We start from the raw sequence: 16,714 nt of genomic DNA on the forward strand, positions 1-16,714 counted from the left end.
ATGAGTCACCGAGTTGGAGATGCAAGTTGTTTCAAAGTTAGGTTTTCAGAAAAGTTTTTAAAATGTCCCTTGTGTCCTGATAGTAAAGACTACGGTTACAAAGACCTCCTCAGACATGCAAATCGGATTGCAGGTGAATCAAAGAGTGCTAGTTTTGAAGACAAAGCCAATCATATGGGATTAATCGAATACCTAGAGACAGACTTTTATGCTAAAATCAAGTGCTTAAATTCAGCAAGTGTAAATCAAAATGCTAATGAAGAGCTATATGTTTGGCCTTGGATGGCTGTTGTTGCTAACATTACTGTTGATTATACTAATGACAATGGTAAAAGGCTAAAAGATGATTGGATAAAAGAAGGTTACAACCCAATTGAAGTTCATCTTTTGAACTCCCCGAGTCACCTGGGGCTTGCTTTTGTTGATTTTGGGAAAACATGGGATGGTTTTTTCCATGTCATGAGGTTTATCAAGGCATTTGAGGTAAACAAACATGGAAGAAAAGGCTGGTTTGAAAGGGAAAAGCGTAAAGATGATAAGTTGTATGGTTGGATTGCAACTGATGAAGATTATAACTCTTATGGTGTTGTTGGTGATTATCTTAGAAGAAATGGTGGTTTGAAGACTGTTGCTGATGTACAAGAAGATGATGAATCTGTAATTCTGGGGTTGAAAACTATGATAGACGAAATGGACAAAAGAGCTGAAGAACTGAATGGTAAAATAAGCAAAACCGATGTTGAGTTGGAGACTGCTAAGAAAGAGGTGGAGGTGATGACTGAGAACTTTCATAGAGGTATGATTTTCAAGACTGTTTCTTGAAGTGCAGTTAAATATGTAATGACTTGTCTCTTAGTTTGATTTTCCTTTCTGTTATTCATTAGATATGGAAATTATGCATAAGGAGTCAAAGGAGCAGCTTAATAAGATTACCGCTGAGCATGAACAGACCAAGTGGCTGCTGGCAGAACGAGAAAAGGGATTAAGAGCACGTGAAGCTATTAATGAAATTGAGAAAAGGAAACTTGATGACGAGAAGATAATGGTACTTAGATTTTTTTACACATGTTTGTTTGGTGAATCTGCAAGATTATATTCTAATGCAATGGAATGCTTTTTTAGCAGGTTGAATTGGCAATTTTGGAACAGATAATGGCAAATGAGAAAGTGTTGAAGCTAGCTGAGGAAGAGAAGGTTTATTATCCAACTTTTCTGGTTAAGTCATGTGCTTTTATTAATTTTGCATTTAACATTTAATAAAAACACTACAGAGAGAAAAAGAAAAACTTCATCAGAGAATTATCAAGCTTCAAAAGAAGCTTGATGAAAAGCAACACTTAGAGTTAGAGATGATGCAACTAAAGCATGCCACAGAAGTGATGATACACAAGACTGAAGCAAATCTTGAAGCAAAGAACAAAATGGAATCAATTAAAAATTATCTGAAAGAAAAAGAAGAGGAACTTGAGGATTTGGAAGCGCTTAATCAAATGTTAATGAAACAAGAACGAAAGAGCAATGATGAATTAGTGGATGCTCGTAAAGAGCTAATTAATGTGAGTTTATATTCTTCCTATCTTTATTTATATAATCAGTTAATGTTTGTAAAGTTTATCAATGACTACTAGAATTAAGTCCTTCATCTAGATTGATAAAATGTACGCCAATGAAATTACCTTAATAATCCTGTTTGTTTAAACTTTGGACAACAGGGCTTCGGGGACAATGCTGTTGGCCGGCCGCATATTGGTGTGAAGAGAATGGGGGAGCTTGATGATAAGCCTTTTATTGCTGCTGCTAAGAGACACTGTTCTAATAAAAAAGATGTGCTAGAGAATGCCACAAAAGTAGCAACTTTGTGGGAGGATCATCTCAGGGATCCTAGCTGGCATCCCTTCAAAATTATCACTATTGGAGGGAACATCATGGTATTATTTATATATCTTTCCTTCTTTAAATTCTGTGAACTTATTTAGCATAAAACATCAATAGCTTTTGAGATGAGATTGATTCTTAACTGTCTGTCTGTGTTAGTTGATTATAAATGAATGGATATTATTTACTTGGTATGATTGTGGCGAGAATAAACATGTGTTTGATAAATATTTTTGTCGTCAAAACGTATGAAAACATATAGTGACCATGTTGCTGCCTATTACCGAATTTTTGTACAGGAGATTCTGGATGAAGAAGATGAGAAGATTGTACACTTGAAAAATGAATTTGACAAAGATGTATTCGATGCTGTTGTTACCCGCTCTAAATGAATTAAACGAGTACAACCCGGGTGGCAGATATCCTGTTCCAGAACTTTGGAACAACAAGGACAGAAGACGGGCAACACTGAAAGAAGGCGTTGCGTTTCTTCTCAGGAAATGGAAAAAATGTTAAGCAGCCCCATGTTAACTGTAGAAAGTAGTGAGGAGGTTGAACTTAAAACCTTAGTATAATATTTTGTGCCTTTATTGTAGTACTTTGTGACTGTTGTGTAGGTTGAACTTAAAACTTTAGCCACTTGACTTGAAGCGTACTTGCAAACATTTCTTGTCATTTTATTTTGTCATTGGATGATAAAATAATATACTAATCCACTAATTTTTAGTTTTATCAATTGCTTCAGATAGATCTTCATCTTTGTCAAGCTGGAATAGAGAGTCTCGCGTAGGTTTTGCAAGATAATATATTATTGTAGGTCTAGTAATATTATAAGTTTATTTGAAAGAAAATTAAATAAATTATAAAGAGAATATAAAATCCAGGTCAGCAAAGTATTACCGGAAATGGGCATTCAATACAGGGCGCTGCATTTGTTTTCTTTTGTCGTCTTTGATTGGTTTTCACATCTTACATTTTTCCTTCTTCTTCTTCACAAAGACTCCTTTTTCTCCGACCGACCAGTTGGCCTGCCCATCATTTGATTCCAGATGGACGGACGGATGTTCTTGCTACACCAAAAACCCTAACCTAGGGTTTTACTTTTACTTTTGTGTGTTTCTGAGCTTCTTTAACTTCAACCTTGTTATGGTCATAATAGTGTAAGGACTAGAGTTGTCAATAGTAATAGTATAGAGGTCAAATGTAAAGATTAGTCATCCATACTTAATCAGTTGAGTCGTTAATGAAAATCATCTATCGGTTGAATGAACATTTCTTCTTACTTTCTTCTCTCTAATTCTCTTTATCAATTCTGCATTGTTTGGAGTAATCCATCTTCTTTACGTTTCTCTCTCTCAATTCTATCCCTTATAATTCTGCACGTATCAAACCTCCTCACTTAGTCAGGTATATTATATACAATACAAATCTAGTCCTTTTACTTTATTTATTTTCTATCATGGAATTGAGTTTGAACCTAGGGTTTTACTGAGAGAAAGGAAATGATTGATTATTATGGGAAAGAAAAGAGTAAAATGGGGGGGGGGGGGGAATGGTTTCTTTCCAAATTGGAAAGATTTGGAAGGGAGGAAAGGAAAGAGTGGGGAAAAGAAAGGGATGGAAAGAAAGAAAGCAAGAAAAGAAAGGAAAGGAAAGGAAAGGAAAGTGGGAGGTTAAAGGGTAAATGCTTTCCTTCAAATTTGGAAGGAATTGGAAGGAAAGGGAAGAGAAGGGAATCAAAGGAAAATGAAGAGAAGTAAAGTAAAGGAAAATTTTCTTTTTTTTTTTTCACTAAAGTGTACTTGGGAGTTGGGAAGACAAATGTTATCAGTAACATTTATAGTTTATACTTTTCTTATAGCAGCATTATGGATGTGAAATAGTACGTATTTGTGATTTAGTTTAATGCGTTACATTTGTTAACTTCCTCCATAATTTGATTGACTATGTTAAGATTTACATGAATATATCAAACTTCAAAACTTTCTGTATCTGCTCACATACCTTTAACGGAGATGATTTTCTGTTTAAAGTGATTTCATCTTTCTCAGTTGTTGTGTTTGATATTCTGCAAGATAGGTGTACGATGAGTCGTGGAGTTAAAGATGAGGATACCATTGATCCCAAGTTTGAAGAATATAGGCACAAGTATCACAGGGAACTAAGAGACGGTTATTTCAAAGTTTGCTTTTCAGAAAAGTTTTTAAAATGCCCCTTCTGTTATGATAGTAGAGACTAGAGACTATGGTTACCGTGATCTCATAAGGCATGCAAATCGGATTGTGAGTGAATCTAAAACTGCTACTTATAAAGAAAAAGCTAAACATTTGGGATTAGTTGAGTACTTAGAGAGAGAGTTTCCAGACAAAATCAAGTGTTTTGATTCGACAAATGTAAATCTATTTCAAAAGCAAAAGCAAAATGCTGAAGAAGATGCATATGTTTGGCCTTGGATGGCTGTGGTTGCTAACATTCCTGTTGATTATCAAAACGACAGTGGTAAAAACTAAAAGATGGCTGGATAAAAGAAGGTTATAACCGCGTTGAAATTCATCTTTTGAACTCACCGTCTCACTCGGGGCATGCTGTGGTTGAATTTGGGAAAACATGGGATGGTTTTTTTCATGTCTTGAAGTTTATCAAGGCATTTGAGGTAAACAAGCGTGGCAGGAAGTACTGGTTTGATAGGGAAAAGCGTAAAGATGATAAGATGTATGGTTGGATTGCAACTGATGAAGATTATAACTCCTATGGTGTTGTTGGGGATTTTCTTAGGAAAAATGGTGACTTGAAGACTGTTGCTGATGTTCAAAAGGAAGATGAATCAGTAATTCTGGGGCTGAAAACAATGATAGACGAAATGGACAGAGGAGCCGAAGAACTGAATGGTAAAATAAGCAAAATAGATATTGAGTTGGAAACTGTTAAGCAAGAGAAAGAGGTGATGATTGAGAACTTTAACAGAGGTATAATTTTTAAGTTTGTTTCTTGAAGTTGGGTTATATGTGTAGTCGTTTGTCTCTTATTTTGATTTTTTTTTTTTTTGTTATTGATTAGATATGGAAATGATGCAAAAGGAATCAAAGAAGCAGCTTAATATAATTACCACTGAGCATAAACAGACCAAGTGGCTGCTGGAAGATAGGGAAAAGGGATTAAGAGCACGTAAAGCTATGAACAAAGTTGAGAAAAGGAAGCTTCACAGTGAGAAGAAAATGGTACTTAGATTTTGTTTACATGTGCTTGTTTTGTGAATCTGCAAGATTATATTATAATGCGATGACATGTTTTTCTGGCAGATTAAATTGGCAATTTGGGAACAGAAAAAGGCCGATGAGAGAGTGTTGAAGTTAGCTGAGGAACAGAAGGTTTATTAACCAATTTTTCTGGTTAACTCATGTGTTTTTGATTAATTTTGTATTTAACATTTAATAAAAACATGACAGAGAGAAAAAGAAAAACTTCATCAGAGAATTATCAAGCTTCAAAAGAAGCTTGATGAAAAGCAACACTTAGAGCTAGAGATGATGCAACTGAAGCATGCCGCAGAAGTGATGAAACACAAGACTGAAGCAAATCTTGAAGCAAAGAACATTATGGCATCAATTAAAAATAACCTGAAAGAAAGAGAAGAGGAACTTGAGGATTTGGAAGCGCTTAATCAAGCATTAATAGGTATAGAACGAAAGAGCAATGATGAATTAGTGGATGCTCGTAAAGAGCTAATTGATGTGAGTTTATATTCTTCCTATCTTAATTTATATAATCAGTTATGTTTGCAAAGTTTGTTATTGGCTACTAGACTTAAGTCCTTCATCTAGATTGATAAAATATACGCCACTGAAATTACCTTTTTAATCCTGTTTGTTTAAACTTTGGACAACAGGGCTTGGGGCACAATACTGTTGGCCGCACGCATATTGGTGTGAAGAGAATGGGGGAGCTTGATGAAAAGCCTTTTATTGCTGCTGCTAAGAAACGTTTTTCTAATAAAAAGGAGGTATCTGAAAATGCCATAAAGTTGGCATCTTTGTGGGAGGATCATCTCAGGGATCCTAGCTGGCATCCCTTCAAATTCATCGTTGTTGGAGAGAACATCAAGATAATATTTATATACCTTTCTTTCTTTAAATTCTGTGAACTTATTTAACATAAAACATCAATAGCTTTTGAGATCATATTGATCCTAAATGTTAAGCAGCCCCATGTTAACTGTAGAGAGTAGTGAGGAGGTTGAACTTAAAACCTTAGTATAATATTTTGTGCCTTTATTGTAGTACTTTGTGACTGTTGAGTAGGTTGAACTTAAAACTTTAGCCACTTAATACTGTCCATAATCAAATCCACTCTTTGTTTAGTGTTGAGGCTTCATGCAGGGATTATGGAACTAACTTTTGATGAATTTGGCAAAGTGTTTAATAACTTTACTCGTGTTTTATCAATTCTAAGATTGAAACATATCTTGTAATTTTGACAGTTATACCCTTTAATTCTTTATGACTCATAAACCACAACTCAGCACCATCATGAAACAGCGTTTACCACCATCAACTACCTATTAACAATCCTCGCCTCCTCCATGAATAAATCATGCCTTAATGGAGCACAAAGGTGTTAAACATAAGACCATGTGTGTTGTAGTTTTATTAAAAAGTGCATAGCACCGTGTCATGTCATTACCATGTAGGCAATGAGCTTTGACTAACCCATCCTTAAACTATCATGTTGTGGTTTAACTAAAACTAAATTATAAAAATATGATTTGTTGATTTGTGATGGACCCCATCTCACTTGTTCCTTTACCGTCATTAATTGGTTGATGCCTACCATTTTGGCAGCGACTTTAACACAATGTGGTTTTGACGTCAGTGGGTTTAGCGCCCACAACAACCAACCTAAAGACCAAGTAATACTGCAAATGAGCGAGCTGTAACTGAAGAAATTAAAGACACCTAAACAAGAAAAAGGGGAAAATATCAAAATGGTCATTTTGATTCGTAAAATCAACAAATTACCCTTGTGATTTTTCTAGTTTACAAGTATAGATATGCCTTTTTCGTGTTAAGAACTTGTTTTAGCCAACCAGAAACTTCCACTTGACACGTCTTGTTGGGTCGGCGCCTTAGATTTCCTTTTGGCGTAGGAAACTTCGAAACTGGATCTGACACGTCAAATGGAAATCTATTGCGCCATGATTGAAATCTAAAGCTCTAAGGACCCTTATCAAACACCGACTGATTGGAAACTTTTAAAAGTCAACAGCTATTTTGTCGAACTCTATGATTTCTACTAAAAAGCTTATCATTTAATCAAACGCAACACTAATTAAAAGAAAAACCAAGATGAAATATGGATAGATAGCGAGTGAGTGTCAGTCGTAAACTCTAAAAACAAATTCGTACTGGCACGAAAATAAAAAAACATGATCATGATAGATACAACACAAAACAACACATGATGTTAACTTGAAGTACACATAAGTAAACGTTAGTAACAAGTTTTAAAATATAAAAATAAAAATCCACGTCAGCAGTAGTATGATTCATAAATAGCATTATGGGTGCTTGTTCATGGAAGAACGCAACAGACTCGCTTAAGAAATCCTTTAGACCAATTGAATTTCGTACCTCATTTTCTTTCTTCTCTTGGGCGATCCATCTGCAGTACAAGTCTCCACTTATCAAATCCACTTCGCAAACACTCGCCAACTTCACCCTCTGTTTCATCCGAAGATCGATCGTTGCTGAATCAAAACCCTAGGGTGGTTTTACTTTCTTTCTTTCTGCAAGGTATAGGTATAGGTATACGTATGCATATCTAATCGCCGCTTTATGTTTTCTCCGTCGATAAGTTTGCTAGACATTTCGTAACCTTACCTATCTAGGGTTTTTAGTTGTTTTGTGTTTTTCTTATTTTATCTGATTTTACACATATACTTTATTACATAATAATAATAATAAGAGATTGTAACTCCAATTGGATTAACTAATTATAGCTATGTTTAATTATGAGATCTACATGTTTAATGTCTATATATGAATGCTACTGACTTGGTATATCTGCCATTGCTCTGTCATTTCCATGGTTTTAATGTTTGTGTTAATCTCTTGTTGAATTTATGATCTTGATGCGTGTGTGTATATGTGTACTAGAGGGGTGTCCGCACGATGTGGCGGGGAACACAACACTTAGGTTGGTGATTTATAATATTCAGTTGTATTTAAAGCAACAAAAAAGCATTAGCCATTTAACCAAAAGTCCAGTTAAAATGTAATTATTTATTAAATTTTTACGTAGCAATAGCATACTAATATTAAAGATAGAAAACCCTTGTTATTAGGGTGCAGTTTTCTTTGTTAAACAAATGACGCGTAAAAAATTAATGACGTTTAAGAAAGACGGGAACTTGCATGTGCTAAAAAGATTTAGCTTTAAGGGATTGTAGTATATGTTTTATAAGTAGTAATTACTTAAACTCTTAAAATTATGTAAATTTACCTTTTAAAACTATTTTATATATCTGTTGAAATCAAGCCTTTTGTAGATGTTTCTTGATAGAACTGATTTCATGTTACTGAATTTGTGTGTTTGATATATTGTAATTTGAAAGATAGGTGTAAGATGAGTCAACAAAGTAGATATGCACTTGACATTGATATCGGAATCGAGAAGTATAAGCACAAGTATCTCATGGAACTAAGAGGCGGTTGCTTCAAAATTAAGTTTTCAGAAAACATTTTAAAATGTCCCTTTTGTACTGATAGTAGAGACTACTGTTATAACGATCTCCTTAGGCACGCAAATCGCATTGTGCGAGAATCGAAAGGTGCAACCTTTAAAGAAAAGGCCAAACATATGGGATTGATTGAGTATTTAAAGGACTTTGATACTAAAGCTAAACTCAAGAGTTTTCATTCAACAAGTGGAAGTTTACTAGATACAACTCAAAAGCAAAATGCTAACGAAGACGTATATGTTTGGCCTTTGATGGCTGTGGTTGCCAACATTCCTGTTGAATGTAAGAATGGTAAATATGTGGGTGACAGTGGTAATAAGCTGAAAGTTGATTGGACAGCAAAGGGTTACAAGCCGGAGAAAGTGCATACTCTGTGGAACTATCAGGGTCACTCGGGGCTTGCTGTGGTTGAATTTGGGGGAACGTGGGATGGTTTGTGTCGTGTTTTGATGTTTATGAAGGATTTTGAGGTAAACAGACATGGAAGGGAAGATTGGTTTAGTAGGGAAAACTGCAAAGACGATAAGTTGTATGCTTGGATTGCAACAGATAAAGATTATAATTCCTTTGGTGTTGTTGGAAATTATCTTAAAAAGAATGGTGATTTGAAAACTGTGGCAGGCTTTCAAAAAGAAGAACAAGCAAAAGATTCGAAACTGTTTATGGGATTGATAACTATGATAGACGAAAAGGACAAAAGAAGTGAAGAAATTAATGTTGAAATAAGCAAAACGGATATTGAATTGAAGTGTTATGAAACAGAAAGAAGAGATGACAGAGAACTTTAATAGAGGTACAAATACAAATTATGTCTGTTCTTCACACCCGAAAGTTCTTTCCGGTGAAGGTTTGACCGAATTGCCAACTGGCAGGTACAATGTTCCAGGAGGTAGAGGTTCGTCTGTCACTTCCTATGACTCTGAAGGAAAGTGATTGACCGGTGAGAACAGCATTCAATTGCCAGTTTTGACCCCAGTTACGGCTCATGCTCATCCAATTAGTCTTCGTACCTTTGACCCACGCCTTTTGAATATCACCCGCACCAGCGACATTGGTGATCAAAACCAAGTTGAAGTAACGGAAACCGTTAATTGTGAACCTGATTCCCCCTGCTTTCCTGCAAGGGACTCTGCAGTAATAAACCATAAACCCGAAGGTCAGTTTCGTCAGGTGTTATGACATATCAAAAAGTGTGGTGGGACCTACAGGCTTTACTCCTAGAGTCTTGGTTTATTTTTATTTTTTTAATGTTACAAAAGTCATATCAAGAAATAAGATAAGTTTCCACATGGTAGTATAGTAAAGTTCGAAAATCAAAGTCAAATTAAAGTTGCAACTTTTAATAAATTTAAAATTAAATACAAGTGAAAAATGTCACGCATTAAATAAAAAAAGGCGGGAGAGAAAAACATACCTGCGGTAAGAAACGGGGACAATTCCGGCACGATACTCGGCGATTTTAAGGAACATGGGCATGGCTAGGTCAAGGTGAGTACGAGGAGGGTTACACCAGCCGCCATTGTCGTTAGGTAAGGCGTAATTTGGTGGGCAGAAATTAGTGGCGGTAATGAAAATGGAGGGGCTTCAGGGGTGGCATCACTGCGGGGTGTTAACACACTTGATTTCAAAGCAAGCACCGCAACTAAAACCGTTATTAAAGAGCGCGGTACTTAATGCCTCTGTGTTAACGCCGTAACCTTGGCTGTATAGATTCCCATATCCACAAGCACCCCCTGTTACAAATTAAATTGCATCAACAATGTGCAATTGAAAATAACCTTAGGGTCGTTTGATTAGCGGAATGTTTTAAAGGAATTGGAATGTTTTGAGGAAATTGCATTTTGAATGAACTGAAATTAATAATTATGATAGTGTATACTTTGTTTGGTGGACAAATTTGTAGTTTTTTATTTTATTTTCTTTTATTATTAATTTGCTAAGATCATGTGGTTTATTCGCATTGAAATATAGATAAAAAGAAGCTAACTAAAATAAAGAGATATGTAAGCGGGCAACAAGCAGCGTCATAACCCCATTTTGAATGACAAAACCGATTCTACTAAAAACAAAACTATGGTTCTTTATCGTACGTCGATGAGTTACTGTGCATATTAAAAAAGAGAAAATAAATAACATATTTTTAAATCTACACATTTTTTTTGTCTTTAAACAAACAGCTATAAATAATTGATCAATAATAATATCAGGTGGAATGTAGCTAAATTAATTAATACAACATACCCATTGTTCCGGAAGCGTCACTACCGCCATAGAACGTCGCATGAGCACTTTGCCATGACCCGCCGGCATAGTTTCCAGGGATTCTAGCATTGACCACCGAGAACACGGAGACGACCAGAAAAACAATGCCGCTAGAGACTCCCATTTAAGTGACAGCTAGCAGTAGTTTAAAACAAAGGATTTGTAATTATGTAACGGTGGATTTGGAGGATGGATGGAGAGAAGACTGAAGAGAATGGTGAGGGGGTGCAGGGTACTTATGGAGGGAATGTGAGGAGGGTAGTTATGTAATTTCGTCTTTTGAATTATTTTTTTGCGCGTATAAATTACGTTCGTTAAAATAATAATGAAAGTGGATGATTAATAATGAGAACAAGAAGAGATTGTGTGGGGCCGCTAAAAAAGTTGCTTGTAACATTGCTGGTTTTGACCGGTTGGAGTCATCTAGACCGGCGTCATGTTGCAGATAAGACGGTTGTTAAGATTTATTTGCATATGCAGCATGGAATGTATTTGCTTTCAACTTGACGGTTTCTTTTCTATCATATGTACACAACTTGTCTTTTTTTATTTATTATTTATTTTTTTAACTAAATATTAATTATCATAAAGTAAGCATCATCCTACGTAAATGGTAACTTTTCTCGTTAAAATTTCAACTTATTATCTATAAGAATTCAACTTTGCTTAATTTGAGCTTTTAAGCCGTTTTTAATTACTTACGATTGACTTGTTTAATTTTCGATCTCTGAGATAAGAATAAATATCGGGATGTTATATTCATACACTCTTTGTGTGTGTGTTATTACCTTTTCTCATGTTGTCATACATCCACCGTACGAGTCATATAAGTCTCGTATAATGGGTGTTTGAATAGATCAAAGCGTGTGTGAATAACCAAATATAGTATGGGAACAAAAACATTAGAATGCATGACAGCTGCTTAAAGTGTGAATTCTGTTCATTTACTACGGAATGCGATGACTTTTTCTATGATAAAAAATGAATGCCTTTTTAGCACCATGCCGCTAAGAATTTATTAAAATTATGTGTCACATGTTATATCTAGATAACCATGATGATTGAAAATTCCCAATTTGTCTCTATTCAATTTCAAACAGAATATAAAGTTATTGAAGTATTATGAATTCTATATAATTAATTTGTGTTTGATAAAAGAGTTTCTAAAAAAAAAAAAAAATAGATATAAAAGTAAAATGATATCAATGGTTTGCTTTAGTCTAACAAATTTTAATAAAATCATAATAGAAGTGTTTGAAAAATGCATTATTGAAAAATCCCATTTACTATTTTAATGGAATAAATTATAAGGATTTTATTAAAAATACTAAAATGTTTTAATATCCTTTAATTATTATATATGCTATAACTCATCCAGTTCTTTTTTTTTTTAAATTATATCACTTACTCTTTAATTCTACACCACCTAAACTCATTTAAATAACCAAAAGACTACCTCAAACAACGCAAGAATTTCTTGCCATCCGTAGCTTATGTGGCGTGCAAGGTGGCACTGCCTTTCCCACAAGCAACATTGGGATGCCACTCTGGAGTGCGACTGTTCTTGATCACAAACAACTACATGCGGTTTTTATGTTTCTTACAAATAACATAATTAAATATTAAAAGTAGGTTGCATGTGGGAAGAACAATTATGGTGATGTTAGGGCATAAATGTATTTGTGTAAAAACATATATGGTATGCTAGACCTGCATATAAGAAGAATAACTTGTAGCGTAGCGGGAAATCTAAGAGCAAAGTGAATGCTCCTATATTCTTTCATTTTCTCCATTTTATCCCGTATGCCAATCTTTTTTTAATTTCATGTTTTTCTAGTTTCTTCTAGGTTTTCCTCAAACATCACAGTGTCATTCCACTTTTTCCCATTTCTCCCCATTTCTTCCCAAAGCCTAAAACCACTAAAAATGGAACCCGGATAAACCGTGGAGTAATCCCTCATTTTTGTGGAAAACAGCCAGGACAGACCGAGGGATGGTATTTCCGGTTAGCCCTGCTTTTTCTCATCATTTCCCTTGCTTCTTCACGGATCCACTTTGGCATTTTGTGTGGCCTAATAGGGTTTGAGTTAGGGGGTCCTATTTTGGGTTTTCGGTTGGAAAAAAGTGACAGTAATAACCTACACATTTTATGTTCAAGTTGGCTAGAACAATGAATGCATAAATGAAGAAAGCAAATTAAAATGGAAAAATTCTTAAAATGTCTCATTTTTAGAGAGATTCTAATTATATCCCTTCAAAATTCAAATTTCTTATTTGTCTCCTTACTAACTCGTCGCCGCCTCTACGTTAGGAGTTTGAGACGATATGTTTATTAACTCGCCGTCTTCCCGCCATGTTAGCTTAAAACTCGTCGTCTCACCGTCATGTTTGCTCAAAACTCATTGCCTCCATGTCATGTTAGCTCAAAACTCGTCGTCTCCCCACCATGATAGCTAAAAATAATTCTACCTTATCTTACTAAAAACATGGATCCTAAACTAATTTAAAAAATATTTATATATTTTTAATTTTATTGGTTTTTAAATTCTTGCATATAGGATTTTGGATAATAAAACGATTAAGAAAAGTAATGCATACCATCAAATCATTTTATGTGTACCTTGTTTAGATATAATTTTTTAAATACCAAAATTTATTAAATTTCATGTTTAAGCTAACATGGCGGGAAGACGACGAGTTTTGAGCTAACATGGCAGGGAGGCAACGTGTTTTGAGCTAGCATGATGGTGAGACGACGAGTTTTGAGCTAACTGGTGGGGAGGCGACGAGTTAAGAAACATGTCGTCTCGAACTCCTAACGTAGAGGCGACAGCATGTTAGTAAAAGACAAAAATGAAATCTGAATTTTATTGGGACATATTTGAAATCTATCTTTAAAAAAGAGATATTTTAAGAATTTTCCCAATTAAAATTTATAAATGCCCATTTGGAATTAGATAATTCCATTTTAGGACACACAAAATAGCTTTTACACTTAGTAAAGTGAAATGATCAATAATGAAAAATTACCCAACAAATGTACACAATATGGTTGGCAGTTTAAGAGTAGGACTACTTACTATGGGTATTGAATTAGGGGAATTGTTAATTGTACCTCTTTCACCTTTTTTAAAGGTGTCACTTTAATCTTGGAGGTTGTACATTTGTTTTTATGTTGTTACAAGTTTACGTAATTATTCCCCCAAATAAAATATAGTTACTAGTTGTGCAACTTTTTTGAGTAAGTTGTAATTCTTGTTATCTTGGTTAAAGTTCGACTAAAATGTGTTAGGAGAACATATATAAATGTGTATTATTAATACAATGGAATTTTGATCAAAAGTCTAAGGGGGTTTCTAATTGGTAAGTTCAAAAACATGTTAAATGATTCAGAGGCTACCTTTTAATCAGGCAAACATCTTAATAATTTAATACAACATTGCCAAACAGCCCTTAAATCAAGTACCGATGATTAGTTTGTTTAATTACTAGCATTAGTGTTATGGAAATGTTGTATTACGGTACTTTACACTCGTATTCAAATATATGATGGCAGAAACTAATGTCTTTGATAGTCGTCCTTAATTAATCTAGCATAAACTATTAGTCGATATAATTCATGTATTATTCTGCAATTATTATTATAATTATCTAATTTCCTATTTTACCTTTGTTAGGGTTTCACCCTTTTATACATAAAAGTGTTTAATTAGAAGATATCAAATGTCTCTATTACTTTACAAGGTATCAAAGATCTTAATTGTTGTCGATTCTTTTCCCATCTCTAATCATTGTCAATGGTTAAACTACGATCAACAATCATTGCAATTAGCCTCCCTACCCTAATCGATCCACCTCGTTTACAGCATTACAATATTCAAAGCAAATTCCATGTGTTGGATGGCACTAAGGTATCCTACTATTCGTGGTTAGAGTTGGTTTAACTCCATGCCCTCAAATTTTCAAATTCTAGTTCCCTCGTGCGATAGGGAGATTCCCAAGACTTCATTAGAACTTATTATATTTTATACATGTTGTAGGTTAATATTGCTCAAGAGTGAAGAATGCTAGATTTGGACCTTTAAGATATTTTAATAGATGAAAATTGTAGAGTATTATTGTAATAAGTTTTGTTTGATTATTGTAATGTGGTGACTTGATTTTAATAATATAAATTAAATATATTGTCACTTTAATTAGTGTCACCGAGCTTTTGAATAATCAATGTATCGCCCCGACATATTCCATCTGAAGAGGTAGGTCCCAGCAGAGCCCAGTTGGTCCCGCAAGACTCACCTTGAACAGGGACGTCTGCGCAAAGGCCATCTGCTCCCGCAGGACCCACCATGCTCAGAGAACCTTACGCGCAGTACGCAAGCTGTACACGCAGGGAAAGCCTCCCAATGGTGAAGTACCCCGCCTGTTCCCGCAGTTGCGGATACAAGCCATCAGGGAAGGCTACCCGCAGACAGCAGGGCTACACGCACAAGACAATAGCTACTTCAGTAGTCACATGAAGGAATGAGCAAGGCGGGAACAATCCCGCCAAAATGAGCCAGTCCGTATGATTCTGAAAGATCTTTTGTACTATACCTACCAAGGTATGGATAGGACAGACAATCTGACCAGAACAGCCCATGAGCCAATCACAGGGTGACAGCTCACCGACAACAGTACGAGGAGGAGCACCCTCTAGTACTGTTTGTCACTATTAGCCGCTGCCTACTCACCAACCCTTACTGTGGGGCATGCGCAGCCTACAGTTGGTGGAATAGTGTTACTGTTGGCCGTAACCTATTCACCAACCAGCATGGCCTGCGTACAATCCACAGTAGGTGGGACGTGCATAATCTACAGTTGGTGGAATAGTGCAGCCGACTTTGTTACTGTTGGCCGTAACCTACCCACCAACCAGTATGGCCTGTGCACAGTCCACTGTTGGTAGAACAGGAATACTATTCAGCCGGCTGTACCTTCTAGGAAACCTACCTTCGGCTATAAATACTCCAACATCTTGGAATGGTAAGATCATCTGCTATCCTGTTATCTAGCAATCTCTTAATATACACTTATATTCAGAGCAATCTAGTCTGATTCTCACGCCGGAGGGTGGTCACAAGGAGGAACCCCCCCCCCCCTTCTCAGTGACGAGCTGACGGTGTTTGTTTTGCAGGTCCCCTGAAGAACAACCGTCTCTGTTGGACCTCATTCTCGTGGGAAACATTACTTAACCCCCAGATTATCTATAATCTGCACCGGGTCACTTAGTGTTTCTTCACCATCTTAGGTTGGGGTGTTACACAAACATGCTAATGTGATCAGCATTCAAGACAAAACTTCATAATCATTTCTTTATAATAGTTTTGTTAATAGTTAAATAAACAAACAAACGTATAATATTGACCACATGCTCCTCTTGATCCGATATTTGACTTACTCTATCTATAGGTTAATTAGGTTTTTGCATGATCGGTACGGCACGATCATCAAAGCCTCCTAACTGAGAAAAACCTGATTTTGCAAATGTAGGTGGTCTCCTAAAATGCGATATAGTTACTCATTTTATCAACCAAAGTCTCCTCACGTAGGATACTACAAGTAGCATGCTGTGAAGGCTACCCATGTCGAATAACTGCAATCACGGAGGGTTTCAACATAGTTAAAACTTCAACTACGGACGTTGGAATAACCAATTAATATGATTATGTTAGTGTTTATAAATGTGAATTAGATTCTAATCAAGGGCAACTAATCAAATAGCTATTTGGAAAGGCATTGTGAAAGAAAAACATAATATCCACCTAAAGTTAATTAAAATAAGTGACAGTCTTGCAATTTCTT

The 16,714-nt window shown here is 35.5% G+C and overlaps 3 pseudogenes across 1 annotated transcript; 2 read left to right on the forward strand and 1 right to left on the reverse strand.

Moving 5' to 3' along the window:
- Window positions 1–2,453, forward strand: LOC143567442 (protein INVOLVED IN DE NOVO 2-like; annotated as a pseudogene).
- Window positions 2,454–3,961: 1,508 nt separating this feature from the next.
- Window positions 3,962–9,399, forward strand: LOC143567443 (protein INVOLVED IN DE NOVO 2-like; annotated as a pseudogene).
- Window positions 9,400–9,417: 18 nt separating this feature from the next.
- On the reverse strand, window positions 9,418–11,280 carry LOC143567430 (expansin-A4-like; annotated as a pseudogene). The gene is made up of 3 exons (XR_013141414.1): window positions 10,853–11,280; window positions 10,026–10,344; window positions 9,418–9,740 (listed from the first exon to the last, which is right to left on the reverse strand). The product of XR_013141414.1 is annotated as an expansin-A4-like (transcript).
- Window positions 11,281–16,714: the final 5,434 nt, after the last annotated feature.

Source organism: Bidens hawaiensis, unplaced genomic scaffold (assembly GCF_021521415.1).
Source record: "Bidens hawaiensis isolate Kalapana, Puna unplaced genomic scaffold, B.hawaiensis_p1.1 tig00023405_1, whole genome shotgun sequence".
NCBI lineage: Eukaryota > Viridiplantae > Streptophyta > Magnoliopsida > Asterales > Asteraceae > Bidens > Bidens hawaiensis.